Genomic DNA, 15,983 nt, shown 5'->3' with positions numbered 1-15,983 from the left:
ATCCTTGAGCTCGCTATCTGGGAGGGGAAATACAGCACGTCAGCAAATAACTATAATACTAGATAGGAAGGAACATGTGCCTTGAGGGAGAAAGAGACCTCTGTGGGGATCCATAGAAGGGAGAACTGGCTTCCAGCTGGCCATTTCAAGAAATTTTTTAGGAGGTCAGCAACCTGAGGTATACACTGAGTCCGGTGGGGTTTGGACCTGCAGAAATAGGGGAATTATAATGAAATCTCTAATTGAAGGAAATAGGGGTGACTTAGCCCATAATTCTTTGAGGTTTATTTTGCCCTAAAATAGGATTCTATGAATCCCAGATTGCCTGAGACAGTCCTAACATCATCATGATATTGTTTCCACTGGATATAAGATACATGGCTTAAAAAGAGCTTAACGTTTATATATCTGCAAAACTTCATATAAATAAGCTTACCAAAGAGTTTAAAAAAAAAAAAAAGTTGATCCATGCTCTTGGGAAATCTTAGTGCTGTGAGTTTACAGAATAGTGACGTTAGCCTGTTCTTGGATATTGAAGGTTTGGGTATGTTTTGGGGGATGGTTTTTATCTTAAACTAAAAAGTTATGTCTTATGATACTTGTAAGTCAAAACTGAAATATAAGACTTCATACGTTTAAGTACATCTTAAAGGGACAATTTGTCTATACACTAAAGGCAGAAGGATACATTTGTAGCCCAAGATAAGTTTTTTTTAAGGGTTAGAGTTTGGAAAATTAGGTATGTTATTTATCTCAATAACTACCCCTATTTTATTCCTTTTCTCATAAAAAGTTTATTAGATTAGACTTTAAAAGTATGAATTATTTTGTCTACACAGAAATAAATAGATGGATAATCACAATTATATAAAGTGTAACAGTACAAACACATTTTATATTAGTATTTATTTTGCTTTTAGTCAAACAAGTAAACAAAGTATGTATTTGCTTCTCTGGTTGTCACCAATGGAAGCATTCACTATAAAAAGCAGTATAGATTAAAAACTAGATCCTAAGAACTTCAAGATATGGAAACAGGTCAGAAATGAGAAATTCATTGTCCAGGTCATCCCACTTCCTTCATTTTATTAATCCAAGCCTTCTCCGATTAATCCAAGCCTTCTCCTATTTACTATGAAACCAACATTTTAGGATGTTTCTTAAAACTTTTAAATCATTAAATTAGTTAAGGAAGTATGAGGGAGATATGTCCAATGTATCAAGGCTAAGTATTCCTTGAATATCAAGAAAACAACAACTCCCAGATCCTTACAATTTATTACCTCACTGTGGATTCACCAGGACCACAATTGTTTGAGGATTCCAACCCATGGAGAAAGGATCCAGAATGGTTATGTTTAGCATAAAAACATGAACCAAGCCATGAGAATATGAAGCTTTAAAGATCATTTTCAGAAGTGTCTAGTAGAATCATTTTCAAGTGTTGAACCAGTTACATATTGCCTTGAGTTATCTGTTCCCTTTGAGAATTATAAATTTTCAGATTATTCAATTTGAGTGTGATGTTATTTATTTTTAAAGTTGTCAAACTGTAAAGAATGTGAAAGGAGCCCATAGCCAGAAGAACAAGACAGACCCAAGAATAAGACCCGACCACTTCTCCGCTTTGGGTGGGTCACTCATCACTTCTTAGCTTTTGTCTCATGGGTAAAATGAGGATATTCACCAGTGAAATTGGCTCAGGCATGCACAGTGCCCAGCACCATGCTGGTCTATTCACCTTGCGAGGTGGATGTAAGAATTACGAGTTCTTTTGGGTGCCTGGGTGGCTCAGTTGGTTAAGCAACTGCCTTCGGCTCAGGTCATGATCCTGGAGTCCCTGGATCGAGTCCCGCATCAGGCTCCCTGCTCGGCAGGGAGTCTGCTTCTCCCTCTGACCCTCCCCCCTCTCATGTGCTCTCATTCTCTCTCTCTCAAATAAATAAATAAAATCATTAAAAAAAAAAAAAGAATTACGAGTTCTACGATTAGGACAGGCAAATAAAAAAAGGCACTCAAAAGTGGTAGCTAAAAAGAAAAAGTGTGATGACAACATACTTAAGCTGTTTAATCTTATTTCATTTAATATTTTAAATAAAACCATGTCGCTCAGTGGAACCAGCCTAAGACAGAAGTGCAAGGGCTTTGAGTCAAAGAACTCTGTCTGGTTACAGGTGAGCTCTCATTTGAGACAAATTACTTTACCTCCTTGATTTCAGTTTCCTTTTATTTAAGATTGATATAATAATTCCAACTTCATAAGGTTACTAAAAAGACTAACCGGCCTAAGATATGCCAGATGCCTAGCATAGGGCAAGACATGGTAGGGACTGGTCATGGTAGACATTGATTTTGATGACTGTCTTTATAGGCAAGACGTGTCCAACCCATAAAGCGTCCAACTCTTCATGTGTCCAAACTCTTAAGAATCTATGGTGTGGGTGATAATAGCTCAGTGATACAAATTAGTCATGACATTACAAGAAATCAAGTTTGAGGCAGGCATTATTTTTGTTGTTATTATTTGTTACAAGGTATTTTCTCAAACACTGTGGAATATTTTTATGCATAAAAATAAGAGGAAACTGTGTTGGCATATCTAGACCAGTCTACTATAAGCCTGAGCTATTCTTGTTTTGTTTTGGTTTGTTTTTTGTTATGCATTATTTGCATCCATGAGTAAACATCCATAAACACATACTAAACAAATTTGTGGGTGGTTAGAAAAGAGATTTGCTGAGGTCTTTGGAAAGAGAATTGTACATGTATAAATACTTTTATAAAAGATATTTCAGAAAACAGAGCAGAGTTCTTACTGATGACAACTTGTACTTTTTTCACAACTGTTACCTTGTTGCAGTTTAAGTGAAACCACGGAGCATGCATGGCATTTGTGATATTTTTTTAACAGTGGATTTGCTTACATTTTTTCCGGAAGGCCAGAACATTCTCGAACATTGTGTTTTACAAGCTAGGTTAACTTGACAAAATGCAAATTGCTTCGTGAGCAACTAACTTCCCTGCAGCCTTGACCAACCCCATCTCTGTGCCTTTATAATCCATGAAACCGTCTCCCTCACAGTTGAGATGTTTGAGATTTTTCTTTTCAGGTTCTTTTCCCTCTAACCGAGTGAGGAACTAATCTGGCTTGTTTTGCAAATTGAAACATCCAGAAAGGAATAAATGAATTAGCTGTAATGCTTATTGAAACGAAAGGTTTTGGCATTTACCACTTGATGAAGTATTTAATATATTTGCTTCAACATGTTAATTCAGACTGAACTTAAAAAAGGAAACAATTTTTTAAATCATGTTGCTAGTTTTGACAAAACAGAAACAAAAAGCACTCCTAGAGTATTTGGGGAAATTGTTTAGACTTTACATAGTAAAAATTTGTTCAAAGACAGCGTGATTCTTTCAATACCTGAATGAGATGATGTCACTCCCCCATTCAAGGCCTTCCAGTGGCTTCTGATCTTACCTGAGTAAAGACCAATCCTTAGGAAAGCTGTTTAGGCCCTAGGAGATCTGCTTCTCACCTCTAGTCACCTGATGTCAGTCCTACCCCTGTCCCTTCATCCACCCTGCCTCGTTGCTGTCCCCTGGATGTACCAACTAGGTTTCCACCTGACGGTGTTTGCACTTGCTCTTTGCTCTGCCTGGAATATTCTTGCCTCAGTTGTATGAGCAGCTTGTCCCTCATTCCCTTCAGGCTTCAGATCAAAAATGCCGACGGTGAAGCCTTTCTGCCAACCTTATATCAAATAGTTATTTCCCCATTGCTGTGATTCCATTTCCTCACCTTGTTTTACTCTTCTCCCTAACAATGATCGCCTTCTGATAAACTATACCCATACTTAGTTTTTGTTCATTATCTACCCCCCCATCCTTTCTGCTAGAATGTAAGCTCCATATAGATGAGGATTGTATCTTTTTTGACCACTGTTGTATCCCCAGAGCCTAGAACAGTGTCTCATACACATTAGATGCTCAATAAGTATTTGTTGAATGGTAGAGCATGTTCATCAGGAATGTATTCAAGCCTCTCAGATAGGGCTGCCGCAATATGGCTGTACAGTAGGGGTACATTTCTCAACAGTCTTATGTGACCGGCACCCCCTGGAGTTGTGCAGTGCACAACCTGTGCAGCCATGTGGTTTGGCCCCATTCTTAAAATCTCAATAGATTTCAAAATCTATTTTGAAGGGAGCTCTGTGCAGGAATTGGAGACACGAGTGTGACTCTGGAAGTGTAATACAACATTGGAGAATTGACAAGTAAATTATTTCACTTTCTCTGAAGCTACACATGATGCAGAAACTACTTTTTATTGCTCTCTCTTTGGTGCTAAGTTTCAAAAATGTAAAAAAAGGTAGATCCTGCTCACTTATTTACAGGATGCTGGCTATAAGTGGGCTGATGGCAAATAAAATTTTAGTCTTCATATGTATGGGTGAAAATTTCAAAATCGAAAATGGTAGATAGGTGACCATTTTGGACAGTTCTTAAAAACATACTAAAAAATGTATGTCATTGGCCTTGACCTTAACTTCATGTTCTTGAATTGCTTTCAAATAGAGGGAAATTCTTTGTAGGAATTGCTTGAGTATTTTTATTTTAAGTTATATGCTCAATTCTGGCCTGATTTGAAAGTATCTCAGACAATTTTGTCCTTACCAATAGAAATCCCTGTAGTCATATAGAGCCCATTATCTGCCAGGCATTTTTCATGTATTATCAGTTCCTTCCGACAACTCTGTAAGGTAAATATTATTCAGCCAACCATTGTCACTGTGGATGCAGGTTCAAAACTGTAAGCAACTCACACGTAACTCACATGTAACTTGTAAATTGTGGGGAAGGGACCTACTCAGAGGTAAGTGTGACTCCAAAGCTGCCCCTGTCCCTTCCCCTCCTCCTAATTCCTTTTACAGAATAAATCATTGGTCTAATGAATTCTAAATCTCCTAATATCTTAATAATATTCATGTTTAACAAGTTTAGCAAATTGAGGTGTCAAAAACATTCTAAAAAGAAGCTCCCAGGAATAAACCAATTTAGGTACTAAAATTAAATATTTGAAAAAGAGAGAAAGCAAGGCACGCATATTTTTGTTTGTATTTATTTACAAACATTATACCATCACTTACTAGGTCTCAGTAACAAAAGTGGTGTTCGTCCAAGGTATCGGTGTGTGTGTGCGCCCATGTGATTCTGATTTCGGATGTTATGATAAAGTGCAGGACAGGTACTACTTTAAGGATTCTTGGACCCACCAATTCTACTTCCTGCGTAAGAGGTCCATTTCCCTGTCATCTGACTTCTGCCCTCCAGGGCAAATCAGCCATTTGCCCCTTCCTGGCATTATTCAGACCTCCATATAACAGTTTATCCCTATAAGTGTGTGTCCCTGTATAAGCCCATAAGCTTCCTAAAGGTGGGATTGCGTCTTACTCATCTCTGTGTCCAAGCACCTAGCATGGTATCTGGCACGTAGCAGAAAGGCAAGAATAACCATTCACAGAGTGCATAAATTAACAAAGGAGTCCCCACAACTTGAACTTCAGATCCCAAACTTCTCTGCATGGCTGTTCATCATTGTCTTTAATTTCTCTGTTTTGTTCTGCAAGCCTGATCAGCCCCTCCTTTGGAATTCTCTCCTGCTCTCCACCCCCCTCCCCCACTGGTACACTCCTCGTTCTTCTACCACTGCAGCCTTCCTTCCTGTTTCACCTCTAATGCCACCTCTTCTTCTCCTCGCTCCCTTTTTGTGGATAGTCACCAGGACTCAGCGTTGGCCCTTCCTAGGTCAGGTCAGTGATCAGTTCTGAAAGGGTGTCTGCAACTCAGCATTCAGTTCCCACTTCTGTGCCCATCTGTCGCCATTCTGTGTGTGTGCCCTTTCCCTGCCAACTCTCTGGTTCCAAATGCCCACCAAACACCCCATATGCGTGGTCCATACTCGCCTGTAGTTCCACACATCTAAATCCAAACTCTTCATCCCGTTCCTGCCCCAAGTCATCAGCCCACTCCATCCCCATGCCTTTTTCCCCAGGCACAAAACCTTAGCTTGATACTGACCACCATGCTGAGGATCCTTAGTCTTTCTTTTTCGTTCTTGTTCTGATGGTAGGGAAGTATAACATCTTTAAGAATTAATAAAAACTATGGAATTTTTCCCTAAATACAGACTATTGCAACAAATCTCAAGATCCTGAGGGTTTCATGTTGGCCTCTAGAAACTCTCTATGGCCTGCAAGTTAAACTCTCGTCTACACAGAAGTCTCACACAAGAAAGTGGGCACAAGAAGACCAGAGGGTCATTAAAGATACTTTGTGGTTATTTCTCTGGGGCCAAGATTAGCACCTGATACTTGCTGATACTCAAGATATTTCTATGCTGAGGAAGAGTTTACCTCTAGCTTCTGGGACAAGAGGAGGGCCATTGCTCCTGTGAAGGGCAGGTGGAATCCACTTCAGTGCCTTTAGTGAGCAAAGGAAGGAGGATTCTCAAGCAATGTGGCATCTGCCTCCGTGTCCTACTTAGGGATAGCACACACGTGGCATGTATGAGTGATGCCACCTTCCTGGGGACACAAGGTCTACCATCGAGAAACCTACATTCAAACCTGTCTAAAATTAAGAGTTAGACAAAATAATCTCTGTATTCGTTTCCCAGGGCTGTCATAACAAATTACCAAAGACAGGGCAGTGAAACACAACAGAAATGTCTCACCTGTCAGTTCTGGGGGCTGCAAGTCTGATCAAGTGTTGGCAGGACCATGCTCCCCCTGACACTTCTATGGGAGACCGCTTCCTTGCCTCTTCTAGTTTCTGGTAACTCAGTCTGTTCTCTGGCTTATGGCAACATACCTCCAATCTCTGCCTCCAGCTTCAGACGTCTGTCTTCGTGTGTCTCTCTTCCCATGGTCTTCCCTCTGAGTCTGTGTCTGAATTTCCCCTTCTTAGAAGGACACCAGTTATATTAGGTTAGGGCTCACCTTTTCTGGTAGGACCTCATCTTAACTAGTGACAAATACCTGCAACGACCCTACTTCCAAATCAAGTCACCTTCTGGGGGACAGGGATTAATCCTTCAATTCATCTTTTGGGTGGAGGGGGGACATAATTCAACCATAAGAAGAATATCTAAACCTAGAAAACATCAGAAATCAAACACTGTAGTCTAATTCACGAGCCCAGATTGGTTTCAGAATCCATCTCTACACCCTGCCCTCGATAGCCACGCACCATCATCAGAGTTGGCAAGAGAGAGGAGGCTTGAAAAACTCCAGTCTTTGGTACTGAGTAGAAGGAAGAGAGATGATCAGCTGACATTCTATAATTACAATAAGCTGCGTTTAAAACACATAAAAATAGATAAAAATAATTCACAGAGAAAAATGGCAAAACTTACTTTCTCTAAAAACCAAATGGAGTTAAATATCACTTTCACCTTAATTATATTCTTTAATAATTACATTTGTTTATTATTCACTTTGCCTTGGGCGGCGATGCTAACTTTTGTTAGTCTGTGTAGCAGTTTCTCATGACACCATTTTTTCACCAAAGCTTAAGGAGAAAGACACATTTACCGTGATTTAATATTCTATTTTTTTCCTCAAAATGGAAATAGCATGTTGTCAGGACCCCTCCTCCTTTCATTCAGACTTTCGGTTTTATTTTAGGACGTTTTTAATACAATGTACGAAGCAAAGATTTTAAAGTCAAAGCCCTGACCTGGGAGTCTGTATCTGAGCCCTGGCTTTCCTGTGGGTCATCGTGTATTTCCCCTCTCTGAGCACGCTCCGGGTGCCCTGTCAATCAATATTCATTCATTCATTCATTCATTCATTCATCCATTCATTCATTCCCTCTTTCACTAAATAAGATGTGCAAACCAAGATATGCAGGACTCAGGAGGAAATAGGAGTGAGGCACTCCGCACTCACTGCTAGGGAAACCTGGGGACCAGTGCAGGCTGCAGAAGGGAAACTAAAGAGCTCATGACCCCATTGAAGATGGCAACTGCCAATCAGCCACACACAGCTGCCTTCTGAGAATCCTGGGGATTTTTTTTTTTTTTAAGATTTCATTTATTTATTTGTGTGAGAGAGAGCATGAGCAGGAAGGAGGGGCAGAGGGAGAGGGAGAAGCAGACTCCTCCCCGCTGAGCAGGGAGCCCAATGCGGGGCTCAATCCTGGGACCCTGGGATTGTGACCTGAGCCAAAGGCAGACGTTTAACTGACTGAGCCACCCAGGCACCCCAAATCCTGGGGATTTTTAAAAAAAGAACCAGAGATGCAGTATTTTGGTGTGAAGTTTCCCAATTTCTAAACTTTGGCAACAATTAAAATATTTTTAAACCCTGAAGTTCAAACAAAACACACCTACAGGCTGGATTCCATCTATAGGCTGCCATGTTTAACCTCTGTTCAAAACCAAGAAACAAGTATTGATCGTGGGAACAGCATACACCCCTTCTTCCATCAGTAGCGATCACAGAGGGCAGACGGAATTTATCACCTGCTCTGAATCATCCCTGGAAGACTTTATGGGCATCGTGTTGGTGAATCACTCTGGTTTCCCCTTACCTCACTGGCCGGTCCTGCTCTGTCTTCCTTCCTGAGTCCTCCTTCTTCTGACCTCTAAATGCTGGCATCATTCCAGGCTTGGTCTTTGAACAGCTCTGTGTTTCCTCACATCCACAGTGACCACCTTACCCTTGTAACTCACCAAGTGTGATCTTGCCTCAGAACCTTTGTACTTTCTGGCCCATATTCCACAGAACTGGACTCCCTAGATGACCTCATCCAACCCAATGGGGATACACATCTTTTGTATGCTGAACATTTCTTAATTTCTATCTCTGGCCCTGATTTCTCCACTAAGCTCTAGACTCATGTATTCGATCGCCCCCTCCCTGACATTTTTACCTGGATATTTAAGTGACCTCTCCCACTCAGTATGTCTATTAATAAGTTTTTGGTTTCCCCTTCAACCTACTGTTCCCATTGTCCCTATTCTCAGATGGTGCTGTTTATTCACCTGATCAAATAAAACATCTTGAAACCCAGCTTCAGTCTTCTCTTCCTATTACCACCATAGCCAGTCCATCATAAGCCCAGCTTTCACTGCCTTCAGAAGATATCCTAAATTCGAGCATTTTCCAGCACTCTTGTCATGACCGAGCTGGCCCAAACCACCACATGTCTCGTATGCACTTTTGTAACAGCCTATATAATATCTCTGGCTTTCACCACTCCCTCCTTGAGCTGAGTGACCTGTAGGTCACGTCACTCTCTCCCCCAAACCTTCCAGTAGCTGTCTGTTCCATTTCCTACATCACAGCCCTTCAGGCCCCCTATGCCCTGGTTCCCTGCTGCACTCTGGCCCCGTAAGTCGACCACGCTTCTCCTCACCCCTGAGCTCCTAGCACACTGGCCTCTTTGTCCCTCAGGGCCCTCTGCATTGGCTGCTCTCTCTACTTGGAATGCTCTTCCCCCGTGTAGCTGCAAGCCTCAGGTCTTGACTTGGGTCTGGGCTGAGACAGATGGCACACATCTATCCACAAAGCCAGCTCAGAAATTATCCTTAAGGAGTGTGATCTATCTCTGTGTCTCCTCTGGGTCTGTCTCCACCGTGACAAGGTGAGGCTGTAAGGTGGGAATCCCACTGCTGTATCCTTGTATCCAGCACTTGTGGGTGCCCCATCATATTTGCAAGTGCATAAATGTATCCTTAAGTCTTACACTTCTAAATGCCCCTGCTCTGACAAAATTCAAGTCACTTTCCTGGCTACCTACTGCTTAATACTTTCCGTCAATCTACAGACAGATAAAACCTCAAAGCTAAAGGCTTTGTACAAATAAGCTCTTTGCTTTACAACCTGAAAGGTGTTTCTGGGTCATGCTCACGTTTCTGGCTGCCCTGATAGACAGATCACATGGAGACTTGCTCACAAGTGGCAGCTACGAGTTACTAAAATTCACGGATTGGCTCATTTTGCCACTGTGGGCAACTCAGCAGTTCCCAAAAGCCTGGATAGAGACTTAGGCTGGTACTGGGCAGTATTTCCACTACTCTGCTATAAAATAAGGACATTGAAATACTTTTGTTTCAGTTTTGTTTCATTTTTATTGGGGTAAGAACATGTGACACCAGATTGCCCTCTTAACAAATGTTGAAAGGCATGACACGGTGTTGTTAACTAGAGACACCCTGTTGTCCTGCACTGCTCTAGAATTTATTCATCTTGAACAACGGAAACTGTATAAAATACATTTTGCAGGAAACTATTGGGATAGCAGAATTCTGAAGGGAAATTCTTTCAATGCAAAACTTTTTTTCTTTTATTCAGGGATTGTTTCTTCTTTTTTTTTTGATGATCAAAATATTCCTTTTGTTTCTAGAGAGGTTTTCTTAATAGATGAGTTTTATTGCTCTTTTTCCCTTCATAGCCTTACTCAGCCGAAGAAAAAGTGAGCAACTCTGTGTCAGTTTCCCATTCTTCTTAGGAATTATTACTACTCCATAAAATTCAAAGGTAAGGAACCTACCCATCCATACTCTCCGACTCACCACCATCAGACTCACTTGTTTGAGTCATGCACACAGGAAAGGCTTTGTCATTAGAAAGTCACTGGTAGGTCCACATATTACCTGAGAGGAACCCAGAAGTTCCTCAGGCCTTTTTGTGTTAGCAAAGGAAGACAGTTTGAGATCCATCAAATAGGCAAATTTTCATGCGGGTGGGCGTGGCTGGAGGGAGGTGGGGAATGAGCCTGACCAGAGACTTTGAAACCTGGAACAGACCTAGAACATGTCTGTTTCAGTGTACGGGAGCAAGTCCCCAAGGATCCAAAGGCAGCAGGTATCCAGTGCTAAGGTCTAAATCACAGAGGGACTTGCCCTGGAGCTGGGGAGACCAGGGCTCCTCTTGGGGACCTTCCCCAATGACAGATTGCACCTGATTTACAATTTCCTTGTGAACTGACCTGCTAATACTAAGTAGCGTAGTCTTTCCACTTGGTTGGGTTCCATTTCCTTTGGCTCAAAGCTTATAGTCTAGTCTCTATTACTCTTTCTCAGCACCGTCATGACCAAGAAGAATGAAACTGATAGAGGACGGATCCTCCCCCCTGCCCCGAGCACCTACCTTTGGGATTCAGGGGGTGGATGTTGACATTTTTATTTGTGATCAGCCATACCTGGCCGTCCTTCCCGACCCACTGGCATCTTGGGGCTATGTCTGATGAGACCATTTTCTTATGACCGAGGTGGTGGTCATGGTATGGATAATGGGTGGTGAGCCCCTTTGAAGATGAGATGTTGCAGGAGAAGGAGGAAGGGACAGTGACTCAGAGGTTTTAACGCAGTTGAAGCAAAACACAATGACTGGTTTCAGCTTGAGTCATGTTTATGTTTCACTTAGTCTACTGTCATCTTATTTGAGTGACATTTTGTATTCTTAAAAATTATCGGTTTTGGTTTTCGACTAAATAAGGGATACGGATACCAAGGTACATTCGGGATCCATCTTAATATAAAAGCATGTTTGTTAAAAAAGAGAATACAGCATATCTAGGCTTTTTAAAAATACCTGTCTGGTCCACATCTCAAATCTCATTCAGAAGAACGTTTCAAGTGCCCCCAGCCCTCTGTAGAATCGTTAATAATGACACCAATGATATTATTTCCACACCTGCCATGAAACGAAGCATTGACCCAGATGCTCGGGATGTAAAATTAATCAGCAGCAGCCTCATTTGAGAAATTTAATTCATACCGCTTCTCCTCTGCTCCCGTTGGGCACTTGGTTGTTAACAGGCATGGTGATCGCGGGAAAATACTGGGATAGCGGAATTCTTAATGAAGAATTCCAGTCGATCCAGATGTTCGGAGTGGTATATAAAGCCACAGAGAAAGAAGTTTCATTTCCTCGAGAACTTCACTATCTTTGTTCATTTATTTATTCTAGAGCCCTCACTGGCCCGCCGCTGAGTGCTGAGCACTGTGTGTTTTAAACAACACGCAGGCACCTTGTTCCCGGGGAATTCACAGTCCAGTCGAGGAAACAAAAGGAAAGTAAACAAACTAATCGAAGAATCACAACTTATCCAGACTGCTGTGAATTCAGGAAATCCTGAGTGCCCACAGAGTGGCAGGCATTGGGCCAGGCCCTGGCAATACAGCTGGTTATAAATTCAGCAGTTTCTGGACCTCACGGGGTTTTTGTTCTAGTGGGAGTGATAGAAAACAAATGGCCAGAAACAGCACCCCCCCCCCCGCCCCCAGAAAAAAAATTCAGTTATGTTCAAGCCGTGAGAAGTGCTAAGCAGGAAATAAACTTGGATAGAACCCAATGTGATCGGGGAAGAATTTCAGCAGGAAAGTTGGCCTGGGATGTGTTCTTCAAGGAGCTGCTCTCTGAGCAGAGACCCGAAGGACCAGGAGGAGGCAGCCAGGTGGAGAGAGAAGAGCTTTGCCAGGCACAGGGGAAAGGGAGCCCTGAAGCCTGGAAATAAAAGTACTTCCCTCTTTCTGGAAACAGGAGGCAGGGCGACCAGAGCTTGATCAGTCTGTCAGGGGGAGAGGGGCCTGAGACAGTGACTAGGAGAGAAACCGTGTAGGAGTCTGAGTCCTAAGATTTACACAACAGGATGACATGTTCCCGTTTGCCTGGTGAGAAGGCTACTCTGCCTGGAGAAGGAGTTGCAGGAGAAGGCCAGGCCCCAAGATCATTTGAGAGTTTTTGCATCATCCAGATTGAATTAATTTTAAAATCTCACTTGTCTTTGATATTTTTTAACAAGCCTACATAACTGTCCAAGGAACCCCTTCATGCTTATTTTGGAACTTTTATCAGGGGCCTACAGTATCCTCACTGTAGACTTCATCAGATGGTAGAATTGCACCAGAAGAGAGAATTCATTTACCTCTGGTGCTCCAGGTGGGCTAGAAACGCAGGAAATCCTAGGCCTCCTGGCCATGTTTATATAACATCGTCTTGTGGATGACTGCCTGGTACCTCCAAAGATCAGGTGTGATGTGAGGGGAGAGACCAACATCCTCCGTGAACTCTAGCACTTACACTGGGTAGCAGGCCACAAGTGCAATGCAGAAGGAACTTTTTTCAAAAGAAAGGCTTCTCTAATCTCCTTCATCTTAAACTTTTCTAGCTGGCCTCCCGCATCTCTCTCCCTTTTGTCTCTGAACTTCTTCTTCCACTGCCCCCTAAACCTCTCACCAACCCATCCATGGCTGTCCAGCCTTGTGCCATATTCCTCGAGAGACATGGACGTGTAAGATGTAGTTCCAGCTCTCATGGGTTTTATAAAATAACCGGGGAGACTAAGAGCCACACAAAATTAACAACTAAATACTAAACTATTTGGCACTAATTATTTCAAAGAGCCTTTTTCAGAAAAGAGTAGTATGGGCTGCAAAAGGCGGCCAAAACATGTCATGGAAAAGAGCTTTCCGGGCTAGGTAGAGATCAGCTCAAAGGAATGACTGACCTTCACGTTGGATACCCCGTATCTGTGGCTTCCACATGTTTTTTTGTTTTTTGGTTTTTTTTTTTCTTGGGGACTTCTGGAAGCATCTATTCAGTAAGTCTGAGTATAGATACCAGGAATCTGTATTTTTAGAAGCTCTCCAGTGATTCATATGCAGGGCCAAATTTAGAAAATATTACTCCAAATGATCTCATCACACCCTGAAGCTGTTTGTTCTCACACTGCATAAACCTAGGAAGCCTCCCTGAAGGTCTTACTGAAAGTTTCCATTTGTCTTCCAAGGTTCCAATAAAGGTACAAAAGTCTGGTGTCTCACAGGTGGTATTGCCCAAGTCAGGATAAAAACGATCAGGCCCCTGTCCCATACCCTTTGACTTCTTATTCCTATGCCCATTTTAATGGAAATATCCAACAACATAACAGCCCCCGAGTGATTAACCATAACTGTAAACTATAAGCTTGGGATTTGTATTGTGTCCTTTAAAAAGTTCTATGCCCGGGATATTGAAAGGCAGTCTCGGGCAGAACTAATTATTTAAATGGCCAATCCAAGCTTAGCAAGAGAAATTTTCCCTGGTATCAGTGGTGGAATATTTGGTTGCCTGGCAACCGGCAAATATCTATGATGCAATGGAAAATCATTAGTTTGTGTCTGGGTTGATTGTGTAGTTCCTAATACCACACTTGGTTCATTTCATTGATGATACGTATTCCTGTTATAGCTTGTTACATATCAAAATGGTGCTGAGCTGCAACTTTACCCAGTTCTAATCTTTACCGAACACCAGCCAACTGCCTAGTCTAGCCCAAATGCACACGGTAGAAATAGATGTTTGGTCCATACAGAAGGCGACAGGATAAGAGAGTGAGAGCAGAATAATTTGGAGATCCGTAAAACTGCTAAGTAAAATGAAATCTAGTGGAGTCCTTAGAGTGATGGTACAACTTTAATCATGAACTCTCCAACTTTGGAATTCTGTGGATTTCTACCATATGACTAACACCAGCATTTAAGGTAAAGAACATAATATATAAGAGACTTTAATCATAACTTTCCAATCACAGTCTCCTAGAAACTGACAAAATATATGTGGATAGTTTCAAAGTTTGATCTCATTTATAAAGGGCTGCTTTGGGCGCCTGGGTGGCTCAGTTGGTTAAGCGACTGCCTTCGGCTCAGGTCATGATCCTGGAGTCCCTGGATGGAGTCCCGCATCGGGCTCCCTGCTCGGCAGGGAGTCTGCTTCTCCCTCTGACCCTCCCCCCTCTCATGTGCTCTCTCTCATTCTCTCTCTCTCAAATAAATAAATAAAATCTTAAAAAAAATAAATAAAGGGCTGCTTTACATTATAAGAACCAAAGAACTGCTATTTGTCAAACTTCCACATTAAACATCTGCCAAGATATCTTATTAGGTAGGTTTTCTTAGTGATAATGAATGGGTGCATAAAATAAAACATGCAACCCTGTCATTGTCAGATTCTATCCACACTAAATAACGGAGACATTCATTTCCCCTTGTCAAAAGTTCATAAATAACAGAAGTAAAACCAGCGAATTGCTGAAGTAGTCATTAGTGTAAGATTATTATGCACACAACCAAAAAGACAGTTTGCAAACCAGACCAAAACACTGAGGCTCAGGGGTGCATTGTTGTAAAGTAGCTTCTAGTGTGAGAAAGCGGATTATTCTTCACAGTGACTGGTTACAATATGAGAAGTTTCTTGAATCATAGAGAACTCGTTAGTGGTTACCTCCCTTCAACCTTGGGAAACAGTTCACATTTTGCTCATGATGTTCTGAGACATAAGCAAGAAGTGATCCAGGTCAAGTTAACCTTGCAAAATAAGATAAATTAAACTTTGTTTGTATGACTAACCTGGTTTTGTCTGCTCAGGAAATTTTCAAGGCTGGTCTTTGATTGTTTTTTTTATTTTAACACCCTCTTTTGTTTGACCTCTCAAACCCAAATCATAATTTTTAAAAGTGATTGATTTTGATTAATTTCTCTCTCTCCCCAAAAGATTTAGAATTGCTTTAGGTAACTTTTTATTAGCCAGTCTAGGACATTTGTACAACAATATAATTAATAGCATTTTTAATGAAAATCATGGTATATTAATTGGTAATTTTTGGATGAGTGTTCTTCCTAATTACTTATTAACCTTTAAATCAGATATACACAAGGGAATGGAGCAAGATTCACGTCTTTGAGTATCTGAAAGCTTTTTCAAGGTGGTTTTTTTATAAAAGGAATCCAGAATAACTGTTTTTTCCCCCAGAGGAAACTCAAAATTATATCAGGAACTAAGTGTGGTGTGATGCCTAACACATTAATATGCTATAGAAGTTTTCAGTGTACCTATTCTTGGCACTTTAGTGAATCATCACTAATAGAAGTATGGCTTAATAAGATAGTAAAGATGATGCCATCAATTTTTCTTTATCATTTAAATTTGCAG

The 15,983-nt window shown here is 41.4% G+C and overlaps 1 protein-coding gene across 5 annotated transcripts in view; it reads left to right on the top strand.

The window, feature by feature from the left end:
* MBNL2 (muscleblind like splicing regulator 2) overlaps positions 1–15,983 on the top strand; it is a 156,056-nt gene that overhangs the window by 48,908 nt on the left and 91,165 nt on the right. The gene's annotated exons all lie outside the window — the stretch shown is intronic.

Source organism: Mirounga leonina, unplaced genomic scaffold, assembly GCF_011800145.1.
Source record: "Mirounga leonina isolate KUSES-001 unplaced genomic scaffold, KU_Mleo_1.0 Mir_127, whole genome shotgun sequence".
Lineage (NCBI taxonomy): Eukaryota > Metazoa > Chordata > Mammalia > Carnivora > Phocidae > Mirounga > Mirounga leonina.
Note: the sequence above shows the minus strand (reverse complement) of the source record. Positions and strands in the feature narration are given on the sequence as shown.